General features: G+C 38.7%; 1 pseudogene; it reads left to right on the forward strand.

Moving 5' to 3' along the window:
• The first annotated feature begins 59 nt into the window (after nt 1-59).
• LOC110151251 (cytochrome P450 2C18-like) lies at nt 60-26,660 on the forward strand (annotated as a pseudogene).
• The last annotated feature ends 548 nt before the right edge of the window (nt 26,661-27,208 follow it).

Below are 27,208 nucleotides of genomic sequence, written 5' to 3' on the forward strand. Positions count from 1 at the left end.
TAAAGGGACACTTTAATTTTATCTTTATCAATGGCCAAAGTCCATTCAGAATAGAGTACAAAGTGGATGTGATTGAATGGTATCTTTATTCCTCAGAGAGGCCCAAGTTGAATTAGCAGGGCCTGTTACAAAAGCTCTCGATTTCAGGCTCACAGCCATCTGAGTAAGAAGAGACGGCGTCAATGGATCTGGCTGTGGCCCTGGTGCTCTGTCTCTCCTGTCTGCTTCTCCTGTCACTCTGGAAACAGCGCTCTGGGAAAGGGAAGCTCCCACCGGGCCCCACTCCTCTCCCGATTCTTGGAAACATCCTACAGTTAGATGTTAAGGACATCAGCAAATCTTTAACCAAGGTAAGTAGGTTTGATGTTCCTCCAGTGTCTTGTAAAAGGTAGATAAAATAAGCCCAATTTAAAAAATAATATATATTCTTATGAGCACACTGTTAAAGCAGGTCAGTTTGAAGCAAATTACTCCCTGTAAATTTGATATTTTTCTTGCCTTTTCAGGCCTGTTATTATCATAAATAGAGGAACAAATTAGTGTGTTTTGTGAGTAGAGAAGCATTTATGTCTTTGTAAGGTAGAATCAAAATCATTAAATTTTAAAAGCTGGGAGTGTTGCCTCCTTTTTTTTATTTCACATGGGACTGAATGTAAAGGGTAAGTGAAATGTTTTGTGATTAGTGATTTCTTTCCAGAAATAATTTACTGTATTGTTGATCAGTTGCTCAGTTGTGTCTGACTCTTTGTGACCCCATGGACTGTAGCACGCCAGGCTTCCCTGTCCTTTACCACCTCCCAGAGCTTGCTCAAACTCATGTCCATTGAAGTCAGTGATGCCATCCAGCTATCTTGTCTTCTGTCGTCCTCTTCTCCTGCCTTCAATCTTCCCCAGCATCAGAGTCTTTTCTAATGAGTTGGCTCTTCACATCAGGTAGCCAAACAAAGTACTGGAGCTTCAGCTTCAGCATGTGATTAGCAATTTCTTTCCTGAAATCATTGACTGTATAAGTTGTGTGTTTTGTTCAAATGATCAGGAAAACAGAACTTTTCTGAAGAAGGGCATTGTGCCTGGTGTTAAGGAATTAATTTAGGATTAGGATGATCACGGGGGAATGAAAGAAACAAGTCATCAGTTAGGGTCCCACTGGTGGCAGCAGCATTCATTTGGATTCAGCAGGAAACTGCCATCTGTACCCTGTGAATGCTGCCGCATAGAAGGTGTTCTTCCATGAGATGCTGCATGTCCTGGCACTGCCTCTATGATGCTTCCTCTCTTTCTGTGTTAGTGATACCAGAGGATCTCAAACTAGGCTGGGCATTAGAGTTATATGAACTTATTTTTTAAATTATAAATGTCTAGTATTCATCATTGGGCTACAGAATCAGAATTCCAATGACTGCTCCATGGGTGATTCTGAAGCAGTGAGCTGGCTGTTGGTCCAAAAGGTGGGCCTTGAGGATTGCTACATTGCTCTCAAGGATCAGAGGGTGACTATGATCTTCAAATTTGAATCGTCTACATATTAGCCCTGGGGTGCTGGTCATGGAACAGAATTCTGCAACCTAAGTTTCCTTATTTATAGTGGGGAAAATAAACCCACTGAAAGTGCTGATCTGAGGATTAATTATAATCTGTGCACCAGCTACTTGGGCCATTACCCAGCATTTCAGGTCATCTGTAAGTAGAACCTATAACAATTACCACCATATTTATGCATTAAATTCTGAATTTAATACATAATGAGGTTGTCTCTGGCAGAATAAAAACATAATAGCAGGATGATAATACATTCTGCATCAGGCACAGCATAGTATCTCGTATTGACTTCTTTTGCTGTTACATGCCTCTTCATTCCCAGCTCTCAAAAATCTACGGCCCTGTGTTCACTCTGTATTTTGGCATGAAGCCCACTGTGGTGTTGCATGGATATGAAGCAGTGAAGGAAGCTTTGATTGACTTGGGAGAGGAGTTTTCTAGAAGAGGCAGTTGCCCAGTGGTTCAAAGAGCTACTAAGGGATACGGTAGGTGTGTATGTGTGGGTGTTCAGCATTGGCAAAGGGTGGGAGTGGGGAGGATGGAAAAGAGGAATTTGAAAATGCCGCCCCCCGCCCCCGCACTGTGGCCCCGCAGCAGATCGTGGTCCCTCTCTGAGGCTGCCATGTGTCAGCTCACTCCTCCTTCCCTAGAACTTCCTTCCTAGTTTCTGTTTCCCTCCCTGGTAGGAATCGCTTTCAGCAATGGCAAGATATGGAAGGAGACCCGGCGCTTCTCCCTCATGACCCTGAGGAATTTCGGGATGGGGAAGAGGAGCATTGAGGACCGTGTTCAAGAGGAAGCACGCTGCCTTGTGGAAGAGTTGAGGAAAACCAACGGTGGGTGATTCTATTTTCTCTTAACTCTGACCTTAACAGGCTGCTCTCTCTCCAGTGACAGCCTTGGAAATATTTCAGGGAAGGCCGCATCTTTCATATGGGTATTGGCTGTCAGCCCTCAGATGGGGGGAGGGGGTTATAAAGCATAGGCAGCCAAGGAGCTTTTGTGTATCTGTGCTTATTGAGTGTGTACTCCCATGACTGTGCACGCAGTGTGGGTATAAAGACCATTTAATCAAATTATCTCCTAAACTTTTTGTTTTCAATCCAGAAACCACAAAACATAGTTTTGAGTCATTTCCTAAAAATATTAAAGAACAGAGAAGGGTAGAGATAATGTGGTTGTCTATTCTGCAATATTTTACCAGGGAATACTTGTTAATTGGACAGGGTGGGAATGACCATTATGGGACATGAAACAAGTAACACGTGTGTTCACTTAAGTGGATTATATTTATATATTCAGCCTTACAAACAATTTTGAGAGTTACTTCCAGGGCCCAGGCCTACAATTCTGGCCAATAGTAATACCATCTATGGTTTTAATCGTCTTGGTATATCTTAGTGCAATTCTCATCAATTATGCTTTCTTTGAAAAGACAGCAGTCTTTAAAAAGTATCAGCATTCATTATTTCTTTTTATTCAATACTAATTGTACTGATTTGTATATTTTTAACAAATGTATGCTACATCTTAATTCTGTTAAAACACACATATACCAAGTCAGTTCAGTTGAGTTCAGTCTCTTAGTCGTGTCTCTTTGCGACACCATGAACCGTAGCACACCAGGCCTCCCTGTCCATCCTGGAGACCACCCAAACCCATGTCCATCAAGTTGGTGATGCCATCCAACCATCTCATCCTCTGTCATCCCCTTCTCCTCCTGCCCTCAATCTTTCCCAGCATCAGGGTCTTTTCAAATGAGTCAGCTCTTCGCATCAGGTGGCCAAAGTATTGGAGTTTCAGCTTCAACATCAGTCCTTCCAATGAACACCCAGGACTGATCTCCTTTAGGATGGACTGGTTGGATCTCCTTGCAGTCCAAGGGACTCTCAAGAATCTTCTCCAACACCACAGTTCAAAAGCATCAGTTCTTCTGTGCTCAGCTTTCTTTATAGTCCAACTCTCACATCCATACATGACCACTGGAAAAACCATAGCCTTGACTAGACGGACCTTTGTTGGTAAAGCAATGTCTCTGCTTTTTAATATACTGTCTAGTTTGGTCATAACTTTCCTTCCAAGGAGTAAGTGTCTTTTAATTTCATGGCTGCAATCACCATCTGCAGTGATTTTGGAGTGCCCAAAAAATAAAGTCAGCCACTGTTTCCACATCTATTTACCATGAAGTGATGGGACCAGATGCCATGTAATTAGTTTCCTAAATGTTGAGCTTTAAGCCAACTTTTTCACTCTTGTCTTTCACTTTCATCAAGAGGCTCTTTTAGTCTTCTTCACTTTCTGACATAAAGGCAGTGTCATCTGCATATCTGAGGTTATTGATATTTCTCCTGGCAATCTTGATTCCAGCCTGTGCTTTATCCAGCCCAATGTTTCTCTTGATGTACTCTGCATATAAGTTAAATAAGCAGGATGACAATATACAGCCTTGATGTACTCCTTTTCCTATTTAGAACCAAGTCATGAAATATTTATTTAACTAAATTTTTACCTTAGCAACACCTGCTTATCTTGTCTTCTCCAGGTAGAATTTGGTTCTGTTTTCAGTTTGTAAATTTTGCCCCATCTTCTTTGGATTTTAGTAACCCACTCCAGTGTTCTTGCCTGGAGAATCCCAGGGACGGTGGAGCCTGGTGGGCTGCCATCTAAGGGGTTGCACAGAGTCGAACACGACTGAAGTGACTTAGCAGCAGCAGCAACAAATATGCAGTCTGGAATATATTTCTTTGCCATCTCATTTTGTCTAAATTCCTGTGTTTTTGGTCTCTGTTCCACAGGCTGCAGGACTGTAGTTCTAGCTTGTCTGCCCCTTGGTGCTTGAGATTAGTCCTGGAGCTGTGCAGGCTTCCTGGTGGGTGGGACTGAAACCTGCTCATTGGTGGGTGCAGCTGGGTCTTGTCCCTCTTGTGGGCAGAGCTGTGTCACAGGGTATGTTTAGAGGACATAACTTTGGGCAGCCTAAAGTTAATAGGTAGAAGTCACCATTTTGGTAGAAATATCAATAACCTCAGATGTGCAGATGACACCACCCTTATGGCAGAAAGCGAAGAACTAAAGAGTCTCTTGATGAAAGTGAAAGAGAAGCATGGAAAAGCTGGCTTATTCTCTCAGATCATCCCACCCTTGCCTTCTCCCACAGAGTCAAAAAAGTAGTTAGCCTCCAACTAATAAAAATAAATGGAAAACAAGAGAAAAACCTGGATTAAAACTCAACATTCAAAAAAAGCTAAGATCATGGCATTTCCCCCCACCCCTATCACTTCATGGCAAATAGATTGGGAAACAGTGGAAACAGCGACAGACTTTATTTTCTTGGGCTCCAGAGTCACTGCAGATTGTGACTGAAGCCATGAAATTAAAAGACGCTTGCTCCTTGGAAGAAAAGCTATGACAAATCTAGACAGCACATTAAAAAGCAGAGACATCACTTTGCCAACAAAGGTCCATATAGTCAAAGCTATGGTTTTTCCAGTAGTCATGTACAGATGTGAGAGTTGGACCATAAAGAAAGCTGAGTGCTGAAGAATTGATGCTTTTGAACTGTGGTGTTGGAGAAGACTCTTGAAAGTCCCTTAAATAGCAAGGAGATCAAATCAGTCAATGCTAAAAGGAAATCAGTCCTCAGTATTCACTGGAAGCATTCATGCTAAAGCTCTAATAATGTTAGTTACCTGATGTGAAGAACTGACTCTTTGGAAAGACCCTGATGCTGGGAAAGATTGATGACAGGAGGAGAAGGGGACAACAGAGGATGAGATGATTGGATGGCATCACTGACCTGATGGAGGTGACTTTGAGCAAACTCCAGGAGTTGGTGATGGACAGGGAAGCCCTGGCATGCTACAGCCCATGGGGTCACAGAGGATCAGGACAGGACTGAGCAACAGACCTGAACTGAACTGATTGATATTTCTCCTAGCATCTTGATTCTAGCTTGTGCTTCATCCAGCCTGGCATTTCACATGATGTACTTTGCATATAAGTTAAATAAGCAGGGTGACAATATACAACTTTGACATACTCTTTTCCCAATTTGAAACCAGTCTGTTGTTCCATGTCTGGTTCTAACTGTTGCTTCTTGACCTGCATGCAGGTTTCTCAGGAGGCAGGTAAGGTGGTCTGGTATTCCCATCTCTTTAAGAATTTTCCACAGTTTGTTGTGATCCACACAGTCAAAGGCTTTAGTGTAGTCAATGAAGCAGAAGTAGATGTTTTTCTGGAAGTCCTTGCTTTTTCTATAATACAACAGATGTTGGCAATTTGATCTCTCATTCCTCTGCCTTTTCTAAATCCAGCAGGTACATCTAGAAGTTCTCAGTTCATATACTATAAGCAATATCATGTGATAGTTATCTTCTCTGGCTTACTTCACTCAATATAATAATTTAATATTGCTGAAAATGGCATTATTTCCTTATTTTAATGACTGAGTAATATTTATTGGGGTTTTTCTGGTGACATTAGTGGTAAAGAATCTGCCAGCCAATGCAGGAGATGTGGGTTCAATTCTTGGATTAGAAAGATCTCCTTGAGAAGCAAATGGAAACCCACCCCAGTATTCCTGCCTGGAAAATCCCATGGACAGAGGGGCCTGGCAGACTATAGTCCTGGGGTCACAAAGAATCAGACATGACTTAGAGACTAGACCACACAACAATATTCATTATGTGTGCGTGTGTGTTTCACATCTTGGGCATCCAGGCATCTGCCGATGGACATTTAGGTTGTTTCCATGTCTTGTGCCACGTCACTTCAGTTGTGTCTGACCTTTTGTGACCTCACGGACTGTAGTGCACCCGACTCCTCTTTCCATGAGATTCTCCAGGCACGAATATTGGAGTGGGTTGCTGTTGCCTTCTCTAGTTTCCTTGTCTTGGCTATTATAAATAGTGCTGACATGAAATCGGGATGCATGTATCTTTTTGAATTAGAGTTTTTATCTTTTCTGGATATATGCCCAGGAGTGGGATTGCTGAATCATATGGTAGCTCTATTTTTAGTTTTTTAAGGAAGCTCCATACTATTCTCTATAGTGGTTCCATCAATTTATATTCCCACCAACAGTATAGGAATGTTCCCTTTTCTCCAGATCCTCTCTAGTATTAATTCTAAATGTATTAATTTTAATGGCCATGGTAAATGAGGGACATTAATTCTTAAAAAAGAAGAAATTTTAAACATGGAAACAAAATTAAGGGAATTCCACTCACCAAGTTACTTTTTTTGTTTCACTTATCTAGGGATTTATATTTGAAATGAAAATTTTACATTTTATTAACATAAATTAGACAAAATATAATTAGACAAAAATCCAATTTACAATAATTGGTTAATTGTTCACTTGTATCTTAGTTTTTCTTCTCGTATAGCATGGATACTTTGTGTTTTCTTACATTTATTCTTTCAAATGCATGACTTCAACTACAGTCTCTCTCTCACTTTAGCTTTTCCTCCCTGATTCTGCACATGAGTTTTTCAATTATTCATTTTGTGTTCCCTAACAATTTTCTTTCTTTTTGTCAGTGCTTAATTTGTAGACAGATGATATTGAACATTGATAGCTTTCATTATCAAATCATACAAAATGGCCTCTTTAGATGTTCTTGTCATTTTCCCTTCAAATTTACAGGCACCTTGAGTGAAAAGGGTACAAGTAAAGGTGGGAGGAGTGAATTGAATATTTCTAAAAGCCTGTTATTTAACTAGCTGTGCTGAAATATCCTACTCAGGTTAAGGTAAAGTGATGTGGTGATTATTTATGCTGAATATTTATTTTTAAAGGAATTTGTTGATGAGATATCACTTTAGAGTTTCTAAAATTACCTTTACCTGTTATCTCAAACACCAAGTGTCTCTTGCGTATGTTTTAATGGTGTGTTCAAATTGTTTGTTATTCTTTAGGGTCGCCCTGTGATCCCACTTTCATCCTGGGCTGTGCCCCCTGCAATGTGATCTGCTCCATTATTTTCCGGAATCGTTTCGATTATAAAGATCAGATTTTTCTAGATCTAATGGAAAGACTGAATGAAAACATCAGGATTCTGGGCTCTCCATGGCTGCAGGTGAGGCCAAGGTCCTTTCTTCTCAAGGATTCATTTTGGCTCTTTGCCCCATGAGATCCAGATCTCTCTGGGCACCAAGCTGTGCGGTGAATGTGTGAACAGCACAGTCCTGCCCGGAGCTTAGCATCATGGGGTACTCATCCGGGGATGACTGCCGAGCCCTTAATGATAGACAGGAAAATACATGCCCAGAATATAGAACTGCAGTTCAGTCCCATTGACCCTGTTCAGTGGTTTTCCCACCAAGATCCAAAGACCAATTTCTGTAAACTACTTTGGTAACTTCCCCAAAGCATGACCACAGCAGTAGAAGTACGTCCAGGTCCTACTGGAAAGGCTTCCATTGCCCACAAGTCTTGTTCCCCAATTTCTACTCGTGGATTCTTCAGCATGTTAGCTGACAGAAATATCTATTTGGGAAGAAAGAGAGTATTTCCTTCAAGGGGCTCCCAGGGGACACTGAATATGATAGGAGAGTTTGATGCTTCAGTTGGTATCTTAACTGACAAAATAATTGCTTTGAGGATGACAAAATGATTATTTTTTAGTGTAGGAACCGCAAACCAACATCACTGGTGTACCCTGTGCTGAGCTAAATGTTCTGTCCTCTGCCTAAAAGACAATGGTGTGACCTTACAGAGGTCACTTAGTTGCTCTGGTTCCCAGTTACTTTATCCATAAAATGTTGAGTCGTGCTTCATGGTGTCTTTAGGACCCTTTTAGTCCTAAAATACCGATTTTATGATTGAGGCCACTAAACAGAAATAGAAATATCAGGGATCAGCTTGTTTTCTATATCAGATTACCTAAACGCCCATAATCTGATATCATCTATAAAAGGTGAATCATTGTGTTTCATGCTATCTCTTATTACATAATTGTGAGGAGAACTGATGCAGAAAATGAAAGAATTGATACAAAGATGCCTTTATACTGTAAACATGATGTATGAGTATAGGAGATGAATACCATCTTTGATCCCTGGTTATAATTTTCTCCCTGAAATACATCTATTAGCATAGAAAACTATGCATTTGTGAAGTTAAAAAGTCCCATCTATACAGTGACTGAATTATTTTAATATTTATAATTCATTTTCTAACCAGGGCTTGGCATATAATATTTAAATCTTCATTAAGTGTTTTCTTTTAATGAACAATTTTTTTTTCTAGCTCTGCAGTTCTTTCCCTGCTCTCATTGATTATATTCCAGGGAAACATAAAAAATTCTTTGAAAATTTTGCTTGTTTGAAAAGTTATATTTTGGAGAAAACAAGGGAACACCAAGCATCTCTGGACATTAACAACCCTCAGGACTTTATTGATTGTTTCCTGATCAAGATGGAACAGGTAAAATGTTAATGACAGCTCAATTATTTGATTGCTTGTTTTCTGACCAAGATGGAACAGGTGAAATGTTAATGATAGCTCAATTATTTGATTGCTTGTGCATTTTTAGGGCTGTTGAATTTACCAGTGATGTTTCAGTGGTTTGGCCAGCAGTGTTGACAAACATTTTAAGTACATGACGTATGTCCAAATGTATGGTATGCATTATGGAAGATATAATGTTTAATTGTTAAATTAGTTGAATATGTTGATTCTACTCTTTAGCTACTAGTCATCTTCCTACAGAGAAGTACAGAATGACACCTCAGATGAAATGGAAACAATTAGAAACAAGTTAGAAAATTCAAAATATCATGGGGTAATATGAAGTTGAACATGATCACTGCACACACTGTATTAGGGAATGGAAAAGAATGGCTTAATCTAGCCGGGCTTCCTGCATACCAAGTGTTTGGAAATAAATCTTAATATATTTGCAGTGAAGGACAGGGCAAGGAATTTTAGATGGTGAATACTGTATATATTATATATAGTATACATAGGCCTGTGATGAGGAAGAGTAGGTGGATGGAAGAAAGAGAGCACTTTGAGTGTGAAGTAAAAATGAATTGGTATAGATATGGAGCTGGAATTATATGTCTGTGGGCATGAATTCTATACCATGTGTTGAAAAGACACCCCTTTTCCCTCTTGGTCCCCTTGTCAAAAATCAGTGCACTCAAAATTTGACCCTTTATTTGTGTAAGTAAGTAAGTGTTAGTCACTCAGTCGTGCCCGACTCTTTGCGACCCTGTGGACTGCAACCCACCAGGCTCCTCTGTCCATGAGATTTTCCAGGCAAGGATGCTGGAGTGGGTTGCCATTTCCTTCTCCAGGGGATCTTCCCAACTAGGGATTGAACCTGGGTCTCCTGCACTGCAGGCAGATTCTTTACTGACTGAACTACAAGGGAAGCCCTAGATTATTTGTGTAATCTGACATCTATTCCATTAATCTAAATGTCAGTCCTTATACTAGTAGCATATCATCAGGTCATCTTAATTATTAGTTTTGTATTTAGTTTTGAAGTTGAGAACTGTGAGTTCTCTAATTTTGTTGTTAATTTTTAAAAGTGTTTTGGCTATTCTGAATGCTTTGAATTTTTGGGTTGATTATAGGATAAACTAGTCAATTTATGCCAAGAAATTTGTGATTTTTATAGGGATTGCAGGATATCTGTTGATCGATTTATGGAGTAACATCATTTTAAAATATAGGTAAAATTCATATAGCATGCAATTCACTGTTTTAAAGTATATGATTTAGTTGTATATACTTGCATTCACAATGTTGTGTGATCACTAGTTCTCTTATTTCAAAACTTTCCTATTGCTCTCCAGAAACATACCATATCCATTAAATGATCACTTTCCATTCCTTCCACCCCATCATGTGTTAACCTGTTTTCTGCTTTATGTCTATGGATTTGCTTGTTATGAATATAGTATGGGACTACTCAGGTGGTGCTAGGGGTAAAGAACCCTCCTGCCAGTGCAGGAGACATAAGAGATGTGAGTTCAATCCCTGGGTTGGGAAGATCCCTTGGAGGAGGGCATGGCAACCCACTCCAGTATTCTTGCCTGGAAAACCCCATGGATAGTGGAGCCTAGCAGGCTACAGTCCATGGAGTCACAAAGAGTCAGACATGACTGAAGCGACTTAGCATGCGTGCATGAATATAGCATATAAAAGAATTTATAGCATTGCACCTTTTGTTTTGGCTTCATCTAGTATAATGTTTTGGATTCTTGCCTAAGTTATAGTGTATATCAGTATTTGTTACTCTCTTGTATGGCTGCATGATATTCCATTTTAATATACATACCATGACTTTTTATACATTTATGTATTTGTGGACATTGGTGGTGTTTCCCTTTGGGTCTGAATGAACACTGTTGCCACAAATACTTGTGTACAAATTTCTTCATGGACATATTTTCATTTATGTTGAGTATATTCCTAGGAGTGAAATCTATGAAGCCTATGGTAATTTTAAGTCTGACATTTTGAGAAATAGGCAGACTTTCCCATGGTGACTGAAGCATTTATATTCCTACCAGCAATGTAAAGCATTCCTATTTTCCCATGTAATTACCATTATTTATTTTCTAGTTTCTTGTAGTTATTAAAGCTAGTCTGGTTAATGTGAAGTGATCTCTCTTTGTGGCTTTAGTTTGCATTTCCTTAATGAACAATGATCTAGAATATATTTCATGTGTCATTATCCATTTTTATTTCTTCTTTGAAGAAATATTGTTATTCAAGTCCTTTGCCCCTTTAAAATTAGGTTCCTTGTCTTCGTTGTTGAGCTTTGATATTTTGGTATTATAAAAATAAAGTAAAAATTGATATTTTTGGTATTGTATCCTTACATATATGTGTGCATGCATGCTCAGTCACTCAGTTGTGTCTGACTCTTACAGCTCCATGGACTGGAGTTGGCAGCCCACTAGGCTTCTCTATCCATGGAATTTTCCAGGCAAGAATACTGGAGTGGGTTGCCATGCCATCCTCCAGGGGCTCTTCCCAACCCAGGGATTGAACCCAGGTCTCTCGTGTTGCAGGTGGATTCTTTACCATCTGAGCCGTGAGGGAAGTGCAAATTATTAGAGAAATACAAATAAAAACTACAATGAGGTGTCACTTCACACTGGTCAGAGTGGCTGTCATCAGAAAGTCTACAAATATGGCTTAATGGTAAAGAATCTGCCTGCCAATGCAGAAGCCACAGGAGATGTAGGGTTTGATCCCAGGTCAGGAAGATTCCCTGGAGAAGGAAGTGGCAACCCACTCCAGTATTCGTGCTGGGATAATTCTATGGTCAGAGGAGTCTGTCAGGCTGTAGTCTGTAGAGTCACAAAGAGTTGGACACGAATGAGTGACGAGGTATGCATGCAGTAAATGGTAGAGAGGATGTGGAGTAAGGGAACCCTCCTACACTATTGGTGTGAATGTAAATTGGTGCTGCCATTATGGGGAACAGTATGAAGGGTTGTCTAAAAACTATTAATAGAGTTCTCATATGATCAGCAATCCCACTCCTAGGTATGCATCCAGAGAACACTATAATTTGAAAAGTTATGCACCCCAGTGTTCATAGCAGCACTGTTTACAGTAGCCAAGACATGAAAGCAACCTAAGTATTCATCAACAGATGAATGAATAAATAGGATGTGATATATGTATTCAATGGAATATTACTCAGCCATTAAAAATGAATTAAGTAATGCCATTTGAGCAATATGGATGGGCCTCGAGATTATCATACTAAGTGAAGGAAGACAGAGAAAGACAAATATTATATGATATCACTTATATGTGAAATCTAAATATATATATATATGTATATATATATACATATATATAAGTTAACTTATTTATGAAACAGAAACAGACTCAGGCATAGTAAACAAACTTATTTGGTTAGGTAATAAAGGGAAGGGGGTGATGAAATGGGAGTATGGGATTAATAGATACTCAACTACTATATATAGAATAGATAATTACTGTAAAACACAAGGGACTGTATTCAATATCTTGTAAAAACCTATAATGGAAAAGAATCTGAAAAAAAAAAAAAAAAAAAAGAACCGAAAAAGCATATATCCTCTGCTGTATACCTAAAACTAGCACAGTTTTAAAAATCAACTATACTTCATTTAATTATTTTTTCCTTTTGCCCTTCCTCTGCTGGAAACATGTGTGGATTTTTTTCCAGTTGCACTGTCAGAATTTGCTCAAGCTCCTAGAATACTTTTCAAAAATTATGGTAGCTCCTGGATGACTCAGTCATCCTGTGGAGTCATCCTTCTCTCAGTGTTTTCCACACTGAGATTTTAGCAATTTCTCAAATATGATTCAGATTTTCCTACCCTAGCACTGAATTTCATTGTGATTTCTGTTCATGAGCTCTTCTTTGGAAAGTCTGACTCCCTTTCAACCTCTCTAATTTAGGGGGCAGTGGTTTTCCTTTTGTGCTCAACTCTCTTAGGAGTCTTAAAAGAATTGTTGGTTTTAGTCTATTCAAGTTTTCACTTGTTATTAGGAATGGAGTTGAAACTTCCAGGGTCTTTACATGTGGATCTATCAGATTTATTTTTCTACATTTATGCATTTGTAAATTTTCATTCTGTTTTTTATTTCTAGCCTCATTTTATTGTGGTCAGAAAAGATAGTTTGTATCATTTTTATTTTTTTCAATTTGTCAAGAATTGTTTATGACTTCACATATAGTTTACTGTGGAAAAAGTTATATGTACACTGGAGAAGACTCTGCATTCTTCTGTTGTTGAGTGAAGAATTCTTTATATGTTTGTGAGAATAATTGACTCTAGGGTTGTTCAAGTCTTATGTATTTACTCATTGATCTTTTGTCTAGGTGTAGTATACATTATTGAAAGCTGAGTTTTGAAATCTCCCACTGTTATTGTAGAACTCTCCATTTATCCTTTCAGTTCTATAAATGTTTGCTTCATATATTTTGGGGCTCTGTTGCTTGATTAATATGTGTTTATAATTATATGACTTGATGAATTCACCTTTCTTCAGTTCAGTTCAATTCAGTTCAGTCGCTCAGTCGTGTCCCATTCTTTGCGACCCCATGAATCGCAGCATGCCAGGCCTCCCTGTCCATCACCAGCTCCCAGAGTTTACTCAAACTCACGCCCATCGAGTCGGTGATGCCATCCAGCCATCTCATCCTCTGTCGTCCCCTTCTCCTCCTGCCCCCAGTCCCTCCCAGCATCAGGGTCTTTTCCAATGAGTCAACTCTTCGCATGAGGTGGCCAGAGTATTGGAGTTTCAGCTTCAGCATCAGTCCTTCCAGTGAACACCCAGGACTGATCTCCTTTAGGATGGACTGGTTGGATCTCCTTGCAGTCCAAGGGACTCTCAGGAGTCTTCTTCAACACCACAGTTCAAAAGCATCAATTTTTCGGTGCTCAGCTTTCTTCACAGTCCAACTCTCACATCCATACATGACCACTGGAAAAACCATAGCCTTGACCAGATGGACCTTTGTTGGCAAAGTAATGTCTCTGCTTTTTAATATGCTATCTAGATTGGTCATAACTTTCCTTCCAAGGAGTAAGAGTCTTTTATTTTCATGGCTGCAGTCACCATCCGCAGTGATTTTGGAGCCCCCAAGAATAAAGTCTGACACTGTTTCCACTGTCTCCCCATCTATTTGCCATGAAGTGATGGGGCCAGTTGCCGTGATCTTAGTTTTCTGAATGTTAAGCTTTATTATCACCTTTCTTAGTCCAGTATAAAACATCCCATTCTTATTTGGTCCCTTTAAACTATTTTTGATAAAATTTTTTTCTAACATTATTATAGCCAGTCTTGCTTTGTTTGACTACTCATAATTTGCAAAATCTCCTTCCCTCTTTCTCATTCAATGTATTTGTGTTTTGGCATCTCAAATGTACAACATCTTGTACCACATACAAGGTTTTTTGTTGAGAATAGTAGACATATAACATATTAGTTATAAATTATAGTGCCACATAATGATTCAACATATGCATACATTAAAAATGACGACTACAATGTATATAATTAACATTGTCACACATAGTTATAGATTTTTTCTTGTAAATCTTAGAATTTGCTCTCTTAGCAATTCAATAGGGAATATGTCATTAACTATAGTCATCATGCTGTATATTACATCACCAGGACTTATTTATTTTATAACTGGACTATTTGCATCTTTGATTCCCTTCATTCATCTTTATCTCTCCTCCCAACTCTTGCAACCACCAATATATCCTCTCTATTTATAAGATCAAGTCTTTAAAATATTTCACATATAAATTTGATCATATGGTAATTTGTCTTGTGTGTCTCATTTATTTCACTTAGCATAACTTCAAGGCCCATCCATGTTGTCACAGACATCAGGATTTCCTTCTTTTATGGCTAAATTATATTCTATACTTGTATAGATATATTATGAATATGTAGTGGAATATTTAGATGCACAGTTTAAAATATTATTCCTTCAATATCTGTCTTACACCATGAGTTTCAATCGATTAAAGTAATTACTCATATTGAAGAATTTATTTCTGCCCTATAATTTTTTGCTCTAATGTATTTTATAATTTTTGTTTCTTAGTTCCTTAAATATGGCTTATTTTTGTTTGATCTTTTTCTAATGTAGCTTTTTTATTTCCTTCCAATTTTTTTGTGTGTTTTAAAATTAATTTCTATACATCTGAGTCTCTTTTTCTGTTTTGCATATAGGGTTATCGTTACCATCTTTCTAAATTCCATATATTTGTGTTAGTATACTGTAATGGGTCTTTATCTTTCTGGCTTACTTCGCTCTGTATAATGGGCTCCAGTTTCATCCATCTCATTAGAACTGATTCAAATGAATTCTTTTTAATGGCTGAGTAATAGAACAGACTTGTGGACTCTGTGGGAGAAGGCGAGGGTGGGATGTTTCAAGAGAACAGCATCAAAACATGTATATTATCTAGGGTGACACAGATCACCAGCCCAGGTTGGATGCATGAGACAAGTGCTTGGGCCCGGTGCACTGGGAAGTCCCAGAGGGATCGGGTGGAGAGGGAGGTGGGAGGGGGGACCGGGATGGGGAATATATGTAAATCCATGGCTAATTCATTTCAATGTATGACAAAAACCACTGCAATGTTTGTAAAGTAATTAGCCTCCAACTAATAAAAATAAATGGAAAAAAATAAAGTAATTAAAATGATAAAAAAATAAATAAATGGAAAAAATAAAAAAATTTAAAAAATAAAATTAATTTCTTAGTACTTATAAAAGAGATTACTGTTAACATTCTAAATTCATAACAATTCAGTATGAACTGATTCCTCAATAGCTTCAAATCATGTACATTAACTCTGCTCCCATCCAGCTTCATCCCCCTTTATTTCATTGGTGTCACAAAATCACATCTTTATATTTTGTGCCTCGAATCATATACTAGAATCATATAATGATTGTTTCATGATTTTTTTCTTTTAAATAATATGGGAAATGAAATGAGGCTTTTATATTAGAATACAGTAGCTTTTGCTTTTCCATTTACCTACATAGTTACTTTTAACAAGGAACTTTGTCAATCTGGCTTTGAATTATCATCTTGTCCTTTGGTTTTGTTAACTGGAACCCCTTAGCTTTTAATTTGGGGATGTCTTATGTCTCCTAATTTATGGAGGGATGGTTTTGCCAAATACACAATTCTTGGTTGGCGTATTTACACTTAAGATTTTAAATATATCTTTCCATTGATATTTGGCCTCTACAGTGTCTGTGGAAAAAATGAGCGGTTATCCTAATGATGATCCTTTGTGCATGACGAGTTACTATTCTCTTGATGCTTTGAACATTCTCTCTTTTGCTTTGGCTTTTGACAGTCTGATTAAAATATGAAACAGATCACCAGCCCAGGTTGGATGCATGAGACAAGTGCTCTGGCCTGGTGCACTGGGAAGACCCAGAGGGATCGGGTGGAGAGGGAGGTGGTAGGGGGGATCAGGGTGGGGAATACATGTAAATCCTTGGCTGATTCATGTCAATGTATGGCAAAAACCACTACAATATTGTAAAGTAATTAGCCTCCAACTAATAAAAATAAATGGAAAAAAAATATGCCTTACAGTGAGTCTGTTTGGTTTCATTCCTCTTGAAGTTTGTTTAGCTTTCTGGATTTCTAGATTCATGTACTTCATAAAATGTTGGAAGTTTTCAGTCATTCTTATTCAAATACTTATTCTCTGTTCCTTCCCTAACTCTTTTCTGGGATCTCATAAAATGGATGTTAGTACAATTGATTGAGTGCCATGGGTCCTTAGATTCTATTCATTTTTCTTTATTCCTTTTTCTTTCTGATAATCACACTGGAAATTTTTATTCTGCTTCATGTTTGCTGTTTCTTTCTTGGATTTCCCATAGTCTACTGTTCAATCTTTCCGGTAAATTTAAAAATGGACAGGTAGTGTGATTTTTAGCTCCAAAATTCTGTTTGATTTATTTCTACAGCACCTTTCTTGTTATTCTATACTTGTTCATACACTTTTCAGATTTTCTTTAGTTCTTGATGATTTTCATTAGCTATTTAAGCATATTAAAGACATGTATGTTAAAGATTTTGTTTAGTCAGTCCATATCTGGAATTCCTCAGGGATGATTTGTGTCAACTTATTTTTTTTGCTAATTCTGGCCCATAATTCCTCCTTTTTTGTATGCTTTGTAACTTTTTAATTAAACTATTCCTAGGAAAAGCACAGTCAAGGACTGGAGTATACGGTTGAAAACTTGGCAAACACTGTATTGGATTTGTTTGCAGCTGGGATAGAGACAACGAGCATCACACTGAGATATGGGCTCCTCCTCCTGCTGAAACACCCTGAGGTCACAGGTATGATAACATGGTGGACAGGGTGACTGCAGAAGAGATAAGAGAAAGATGCTTGAATGTATTCTACCTGGTTTCTCTTAGAGAATTACTTAAATCTCTGACTGAGCAGCTTAATTTTTTCCCCCAGATTTAATGAAGGGATAGTAATGTGATGTCTTTACATAATATGTGAAGATATTAAGCACCTGACTTTCATAGGAGGTCATGTGTAGCAAGCACGGCCAGCATGAATTGGCCTCGAGCTGCATATTGGTTTTGATTATGGAAAGACCACTCTGATGTCCCTACATGCTGAAAATGCAGTGTTCTAGAGCCATGGTCCAAGGACTTCCCCGGTGGTCTAGTGGTTATAACTCAACCTCCAATGTAGGGAGTACTGATTCAAACCCAGCTCAGGAAACTAAGGCCCCACATGCTGTGGACAGAGCTGCCAAAAATCAAAAAAAGAAAAAAAGAAAGAAAGAAACCAGGGTTGGGAAACTGGAAGCTCTCTTTATTAAAGAGATTGGAAATCAGAAATTTAGTGAGGTCACCTGATGCAATTTCAACAATCTAAGAAGTCCTCTAAAGAGTTAGATTGATAATAAATTAGCTTAAGATGTGTATGTAAAGAAATTGTATTAATCCATAAGTTTTTTCCAGAAAAATGGTTGTTGCCAAAGGGGTCAAGAATTTTATCTTTCAAAAAGACCTCCGACTCCTTGCGACCCCATGAATCGCAGCACACCAGGCCTCCCTGTCCATCACCAACTCCCGGAGTTTACTCCAAACTCACACCCATTGAGTCGGTGATGCCATCCAGCCATCTCATTCTCTGTCATCCCCTTCTCCTCCTGCCCCCAATCCCTCCCAGCATCAGGGTCTCTTCCAGTGAGTCAACTCTTCACATGATGTAGCCAAAGTACTGGAGTTTCAGCTTCAGCATCAGTCCTTCCAATGAACACCCGGGACTGATCTCCTTTAGGATAAACTGGTTGGATCTCGTTGCAGTCTAAGGGACTCTCAAGAGTCTTCTTCTACACAACAGTTAAAAAGCATCAATTTTTTGTTAGAAATTAACTTAAAAAACCTAATTAAAAAATTTACAATATTGTACTGGTTTCGCCATATGTTGACAAGAATCTGCCATGGGTGTACATGTGTTCCCCATCCTGAAGGCCCCTCCCACCTCCCTCCCTTCCCCATCCCTCTGGTTCATCCCAGTGCACCAGCCCCGAGCACCCTGTATCATGCATCAGACCTGGACTGGCGATTTGTTTCACATTGATAATTTACATGTTTCAATGCCATTCTCCTATATCATTCCACCCTCGCCCTCTCCCACAGAGTCCCAAAGTCTGTTCTGTACATCTGTGTCTCTTTTGCTGTCTTGCATACAGGGTTGTTGTCACTATCTTTCTAAATTATATATATATGTGTTAGTATACTGTATTGGTGTTTTTCTTTCTGGCTTACTTCACTCTGTATAATGGGCTCCAGTTTCATCCACCTCATTAGAACTGATTCAAATGTATTCTTTTTAATGGCTGAGTAATATTCCATTGTGTATATGTACCACAGCTTTCTTATCCATTTGTCTGCTGATGGACATCTAGGTTGCTTCCATGTCCTGGCTATTATAAACAGTGCTGTGATGAACATTGGGGTACATGTGTCTCTTTCAATTCTGGTTTCCTTGGTGTGTATGCCCAGCAGTGGGATTGCTGGGTCATATGGCAGTTCTGTTTCCAGTTTTTAAAGGAATCTCCACACTGTTCTCCATAGTTAGCTGTACTAGTTTGCATTCCTACCAACAGTGTAAGAGGGTTCCCTTTTCTCCACACCCTCTCCAGCATTTATTGCTTGTAGACTCTGATAGCAGCCATTCTGATAGGCGTGACAGGGTCCCTCATTGTGGTTTTGATGTGCATTTCTCTGATAATGATTGATGTTGAGCATCTTTTCATGTGTTTGTTAGCCATCTGTATGTCTTCTTCGGAGAAATGTCTGTTTAGTTCTTTGGCCCACTTTTTGATTGGGTCTTTTATTTTTCTGGAATTGAGCTGCAGGAGTTGCTTGTATATTTTTGAGATTAATTCTTTGTCTGTTGCTTCATTTGCTATTATTTTCTCCCATTCTGAAGGTTGTCTTTTCATCTTGCTTATAGTTTTCTTTGTTGTGCAGAAGCTTTTAATTTTAATTAGGTCCCATTTGTTTATTTTTGCTTTTATTTCCTATACACTGGGAGGTGGGTCATAGGGGATCATGCTGTGGTTTATGTTGGAGAGTGTTTTGTCTATGTTTTTTCTAGGAGCTTAATAGTTTCTGGTCTTATGTTTAGATCTTTAATCCAATTTGAGCTTATTTTTGTGTATGGTGTTAGAAAGTGTTCTAGTTTCATTATTTTACAGGTGGTTGACCAATTTTCCCAGTGCCACTTGTTAAAGAGGTTGTCTTTTCTCCACTGTATATCCTTGCCTCCTTTGTCAAAGATAAGGTGTCCATAGATACATAGAAATTAACTTTTAAAGGCTATGGTTATGTTTAGAAGCACATATTTTCTTGTTTGTCAGAATACCACTGAAATGATTATAACCTATAGCGTATGAGAATTAGCCTTTCTAAGTTGGAGTCAGGAAGCAGCCAACAAATATTCAACAAATTTTTGAATCATAGAGAGCATATTGAGGGTTGACAATGAAGTCAGTAGAGAGGATGAAGTTATAGCCTAAATGTCAAAAGAGGAAATGTCATAATTTTGTGGTTGTTGTTCAGTCACTAAGTCATATTCAACTCTTAGTGACCCCATGGACTTCAGCATTCCAGACTCGCCTGTCTTTCCCTATCTCCCAGAGTTTGCTTAAATTCATATCTATTGAGTCGGCGATGCTATCTAATCACTGCCATAAAGTGATGGGACCAGATGCCATGATCTTAGTTTTTTGAATGTTGAGTTTTAAGCCAGCTTTTCACTCTCCTCTTTCACCCTCATCAAAAGGCTCTTCAGTTCCTCTTCACTTTCTGCCATTAGAGTGGTGTTATCAAACAAGGAGAAGTCATTTATGTTCTTACAGTCCTTAAGGCTACGTTTGGAAGTACCTAGTTTCAAAAAAGGTAGAGGGAGACATAGGCTGATAAAGGAAACTCTGCCAACCACAAGTCTTGATAACTCCTTTCAAGTAACTCTGTTTCTCCAATAGGATGAAAGGTTTACTGTGTAGAGAAAGGGAATCTAACAGGCCCTACTTAGGACACTGGGCAGAGACAGGGGAAAAGAGTAAGGTCACAGCTTAGAGGAAAGTTTAGGGAAGAATCCACTTCTTGAATTCAGAGATTCTTAGCTCCTTTCCCATCCTGCTTCCTGAAATTCAGCAGCCAGAGGAAAACTCCAGTGAGTGAGCACTCTGGAGAAAAGACTTCCAAGTTTTGCCATGTAGACAGAAAATTCTCTCAACAGGTCTCACTGAGTGAATGAAATAAGAACATCCACCCCAATACATTGGGTCATGACATTTCAGCATACCTGGATAAAAGAGAAAAAAATCACAAAAACATTCAGAGAGATGTAGCAGGTTCTAGATAAAAGAGTTTCCAACCACATCATAATTCAAGAGCAAATATCAAACTGGGTATTAATTTTTAAAAGGGTATTTTCAGACTTGTATGTTTAACAAATTTTTACCCACTCTTTCCCCTTTCTCATCCAAATGCCTGAAGTCATGTCAGAGGAAGTCATGGGCTCCAGGGTTTGGAAACTTCATGAAGGAGAATGAAACTGTCAGTGTTGTTGCTAGACAGAAGGCCTAGAAAATATTCATTTCTAAATGGGTTAGGTGAATAAAGCAGGTGTTTGGGGAGATACCAAGAACAAAAAAGAGGTGATGGACTCCCTGTGGCTTCTGAATAATAGGGTTATTATGATTAGGAATTTGAACACCTACCTAAGCATTTGGAAATAATCCTGAATCAGGGTACAGAATTTTATGAATTGAACTAAAGAGATGTGGTTAAGTCCAAGAAAGTACCAAATATGAAGCATGCTCATAATTGTCTTACCAGAGAGCATTGGAGAATGATGGTACAATGAATATACCATCAAAATTTGTGGCGTAAATATATTGGGAAATAGATTATGGGGGTGTGTATGTGTGTGTGGTGTGTGTGTGATTTTGTATGAGGAAGGATGGAGATGTAAATTCTCAACTCTCATACCAAGATGTCATATTGTTTAAGAATCTGTGAGTGAGAAATAAAAATAGAGAGTCATTATTTAGAATAGGATACGAATTTCAGAAGAAACTGCTAGAATGCTGAAGGTGGTGGCATTTGACAGCTGGAGAATGACCTGAGTATCATTGCAAATTGCACGCGCATAATACACAAATACACAAAACACACATACTATAATTTAACTTTTCAACCCATATTATTCTGATATAAAATTAATATTTGAGTCTTGTTTCTTTCTTCAAGGACTATAATTTCTTGACTTTATATTCTGTTTATATTTGAAACATTTCATCATTTCTCTTTGTTTTATCATGTATGCTAATATAGAAGGATGTATAGATGTATCTTAAGCCAGGCTTGTAAGAGACTTATATGTGTCTGTATTATGGCCATTATCTCGCTCAGTTTAGTTCCATTTCTGGTCATATAGTTAACGTGTATAATGATACTGGGACACCATCATAGTGTCTCATGTATCCCTGAATTGGTGTGGATTGTGGTGTGTATTTTCCTCTTTCTTCATCAATCTTCCTTACCTTCCTTATCAGCTAAGGTCCAGGAAGAGATTGACTGTGTCATTGGAAGACACCGGATCCCCTGCATGCAGGACAGGAGCCACATGCCCTACACGGATGCTGTGATCCACGAGATCCAGAGATACATTGACCTGCCCCCACCAATCTGCCCCATGCTGTGACCCGTGACATTACATTCAGAAACTACTTCATCCCCAAGGTAAGATTGGTTTCTCTTTTACTGATCTCATTGGTCTTGAAGTTCTCATTTACACAGTATGGAGGCAACCCTCGATGAACACAAGGTGAGAGAAGTAAAAATAGTCATGTATGTGGTGGCTTATTGGGTTGTGTGTTGTTTCCAGTTTAGTCTGTAAAGCTTTATAACAGATTTTGACAGGTAGCAGTGCAAGACTTCCAAATTTGTTCTGCTTCTTTTATGTTGTTGGGCTAACCATAGCTGTCCACATTTCCAAATGAACATTAGTATTAATTTGTCAATTTACCAGAACACTCTGCTGGGATTTTTTATCAGAGTGACATGCTAGATCAGTTTGGAAAGACTTAATATCATGACACATTGAATTTTTCATTTATTGGATATGATATAGTCTTTCTATTTTAAAGGCTTTCTTTAATTTTTCTCAGGCAGTGGTTTGCATATTTTTGTCTTTCCAAGGTGTTTTTTGTTATTGTTATAAGCATTTTAAAATGCGTTTTCCATTTTTATGTGGAATATCAAAATATATAATTGATTTTATCATTTGGGTGACCTTATATGTAACAACCTTGCTAAATTTAAAGTCATTTTGAAAACATCTCTAGTTAATAGCAATTTCTATATATATTATCCTGCGATCTGGGCTAATATCTTCGTGTCATCCTTGTTTCATTTCTGATATGAAGGAAAGTGGAAGTTAACATCTCACTATTAGGAATGATGTTTTATGTATATTTGTTAGAATTTTTTTTAATCAGATTAGAGAAGTTTCCCTGTGGCTCAGTGATAAAAGAATCCACCTGCCAATGTAGGAAATGCAAGGAGATACCATTTCAATCCCTGAGTCAGGAAGATCTCCTGGAGGAGGAAATGGCAACCCATTCCAGTATTCTTGCCTGGAAAATCCCATGGACAGAGGAGCCTGGCAGATTACAGTCCATGGGGTCACAAAGAGTCGGACATGGCTGAACAGGAGCATGGACAACATATATTTGATAGACCATAACAGGATGTTTTACTTAATACAGAATTCAAGTTAAATCATTTATAAAACAGAACAACTTCACTATATGGCCATATGTGAAAATTTCTTCCATTGATAAATGCTTATCTATCTATATCCAATATTCATTAAAAGCTCCCTACTTCAGTATGCATACCTCAATAACAGTGATTATTGTACACAGAGGAATAATAGCATGTGTACACTGGAGTTATCACTGAAACAATAATATTATTTAATGTACAGGCTATACTTAAACTTTCCTAATTTTCTTAGTATAACCTTTATAGTTTCTTTTTCCTCATAAATCAGTTGAAGGCTTATACTGTCACTTACCCCATTATTATTGGTTATGCAGTGTTGTTCACATGATAAAGTGGTACCTTCCAGATGTCTCCAGGGAACAGGTCTTTTTTTTATACTTAATACATAAAAATCTATTGCATGGTACATTAGAGCTTTGAGAGAATAGCACTTCTTAATCATTCGCCCGACAGTTTTAACTTTGCTAGTAAAACTTGTTTAAATTAATGATACTAAGCTGAATTGGTGTAAAATGATGTTTCTAGTTTTATCATAGTTCCTGTGTCTCAAATCTAGGATTAATCTGTAATGAAAGCTACCACATATTTTTTTTTTTCACGCTGATCTTCTCCTCCTCTTTATTTTATTTTTTTTCCATTTATTTTTATTAGTTGGAGGCTAATTACTTTACATCATTACAGTAGTTTTTGTCATAGATTGAAATGAATTAGCCATGGATTTACATGTATTCCCCATCCCAGTCCCCCCTCCGAGAAGGCGAGGGTGGGATGTTTCACATATTTTTTTAAAATAATTTTATTTATTTATTTTTGGCTGTGCTTTGTCTTTGTTGCTACCTGTGGGCTTTTCCCTAGTTGTGGTGAGTGGGGGTTAATCCTCATTGCAGTGCACTGGCTTCTCATTTTGCCGTGACTTCTCTTGTTGTGTAACATGTGCTTTAGGGCACATGCTTTAGGGCACTAGTTGCAGTGCGTGGGCTCAACAGTTGTGGTTCCCAGGTTCTAGAGCAAAGGCTCAGTATTTGTAGTGCTTGGGCTTAGCTGTTCCATGATTCCAGCATGTGGGATCTTCCCAGGGCAGGGATTGAACCCGTGTCCCTGCATTGACAGGTGGATTCTTTACCACTGAGCTACTAGGGAAGCCCTACCGTATGTTATTATGGCAACGGTAAACAGTCTTCACGGCAATGGTAAACACTAATATTTGTTACCATGCATGCAAGCCAAGTTGCTTCAGTTGTGTCCGACTCTGTGACCCTGTGGACTGTAGCTCACTAGGCTCCTCTGTCCATGGGATTCTCCAGGCAAGAATACTGGAGTGGATTGCCATGCCCTCCTCCAGGGCATCTTCCAGACCCAGGGATCGAACCTGTGTCTCTTAAGTCTCCTGTGTTGGCAGGCAAGTTCTGTACCACTGAGTCACCTGGGAAGCCCCATTTGTTGCCATACTTATTATCATAAAAGATCATATATCCATTTACAAAACCACTATGAACAGATAACTCCAGACCTGCCAAGTCCAATAGAGACTTCCCATATTCAACCATAATCCACATATAAGATGAGTGAAAATTGAAATGATAAAGTAAAGCAGCTTGTGGGGTCAGACAACACTGTCCAAATGTGATAAGCAGAATGGTTCATAAGGTCTGGAAATACCTAGAAATACCTAGTATTTCAGAGGCTGTTCACTTAGCAGCATCATTGCCACTAGTCTTAAACTTATTCTTTATTGCTTGTTCTTTCTGCCTCAAAATATCACTGCCCTTCTTTGAACTGAGGATTCTTCATTATTGATCATAAGATTGTACTAAATGATTTGCAGCAGTTCTTGCAGCTCTGTGACTTTTTCATAGTTCAGTTTATCTTCATCTGTTCTTTCCAGGGCACAGATATATTAACATCACTGACTTCTGTGCTACATGATGACAAAGAATTTCCCAACCCAGAGGTGTTTGACCCTGGCCACTTTCTGGATGAGAGTGGCAACTTTAGGAAGAGTGACTATTTCATGGCTTTCTCAACAGGTAATAATTTTTTTCCCCCATTCAGTACTTTAGAGGACAGGATACCTTCTAAGGACCAGCTGGGAGTTACATAGTACCTACCTTGGGGCTGGTAGAAATGCTCATGCCCATGATGAGGGGCAGCAGCCCAATACCTATGCACTTTCCCTCCCCATGAAACATCCTCATTATTGGGCTGGCTTACTGGAGCTTTGGAGAGGTGACCCAGTTCTTTCCATTTAGAAATAAAACTTGAGCTGGGAACTGAAAATATCAGAGAACTACTACTTAGCCAAAGAGAACCTTGTGTTATAAAACTTGAAACTTCAAGGTGTGTTAGAGTTTGATGAAGAGTAGGTATACTTAGAGCAGAGAACAGAGGCTGTGAAGAATGAAAAGAAACATGTGGGACTACTAGACTAGGATCAGAAAATACAGTCAATATATGTGAGTTTCTAGAAAAAGATGGGTAGAAATTTGAAAATATGAAATTGCAGTTGTAATGCATGAATAATTTAATCAAGTGCTTGGAATAGTCAATAAATATTTCTTGAAGGAATGATATTTGTTATGATAAGATGTTAGGTGGATAGCATATGTGTTCACCCTTTTCCCATCTGTCCATGCAGCCCTTCCATCCATCCATTCAAACATTCGTCAAATGGATACTACATAGTCTCTTTCTGACAGCCAGAAAGACAGAGTTCAAGGAGTATGTAACCTCTGTTTGTTGTTTCCAGGGAAACGGATTTGTGTGGGAGAGGGCCTGGCCCGCATGGAGCTGTTTTTATTCCTGACCACAATTCTACAAAAATTTACCTTGAAATCTGTGGTTGACTCAAAGGACCTCGACACCACCCCAGTTGTCAATGGGTTAGTTTCTGTGCCACCTTTTTACCAGCTCTGTTTCATTCCTATGTGAGGAATGTTAGATCCTCTGATTTCTTCAGTGATGTTGTCTTCAACTCCCTCTCATCTGCAGCATCATTCACCTGCTTCCCATCATCTTTTCTGAGAGTGCCTGCTCTGACCTCTCCTCATTTATTGTGTAATTTCACTGCAGAAATGTATCTGCTGTCCTTCATACTCTGTAACATCCATATTGGCCACCAGATATGCAAATAATTATATAATATTGAGTAGTTCTATGTGCATAGTACTATGTGCTCCATACAATATAGAACAAGATGATTACTGCGTGTACAATACAGAGCTATTTCTGCTATGCATATTCCTAATAAAGCACATAATTTGATAAGCCAGCTCTCAAGCTTTCCTTCTTTAGTGCATATTGCATATAAGGGAGGAAAGAAAGAAGGCAAAGATGTCACGTGGTCCTCATATGCACAGAGGACAGAGGGAATAAGAGTAGAAGAGCTCCCTGGGCTGCATCTGAAGGTGGAGGAATTGTTTTCAGTAGCAGTTTCATCCCTGTAGGAAATATTGAGATCAGTGATTGTTGTCGTTTAATCGCTCAGCCATGTCCAACTCTTCTGCGATCCCATAGCCTGTCGCCCACCAGGCTCCTCTGTCCATGGGATTTCTCAGGCCAGAATTCTGGAGTGGGTTGCCCTGCCCTCCTCCAGGGGATCTTCCCAACCCAGAGATTGAACCTATACCTTTTAGGACCCCTCATTGGCAGGCAGATTCTTTACCATTACCACCATCTGGGAAGCCTGTTCAATGTGTACTGAGAACTCTAAAACTCAACAACCAGAAATATAACAAGCCCATTTTAAAAATGGGCAAACTACTTCCCAGGTGGTCCACTGGTTGAGACTCTGAGTTTCCACATCAGGGGGTAGG

The sequence above is a fragment of the Odocoileus virginianus genome, unplaced genomic scaffold (assembly GCF_023699985.2).
Source record: "Odocoileus virginianus isolate 20LAN1187 ecotype Illinois unplaced genomic scaffold, Ovbor_1.2 Unplaced_Contig_49, whole genome shotgun sequence".
NCBI lineage: Eukaryota > Metazoa > Chordata > Mammalia > Artiodactyla > Cervidae > Odocoileus > Odocoileus virginianus.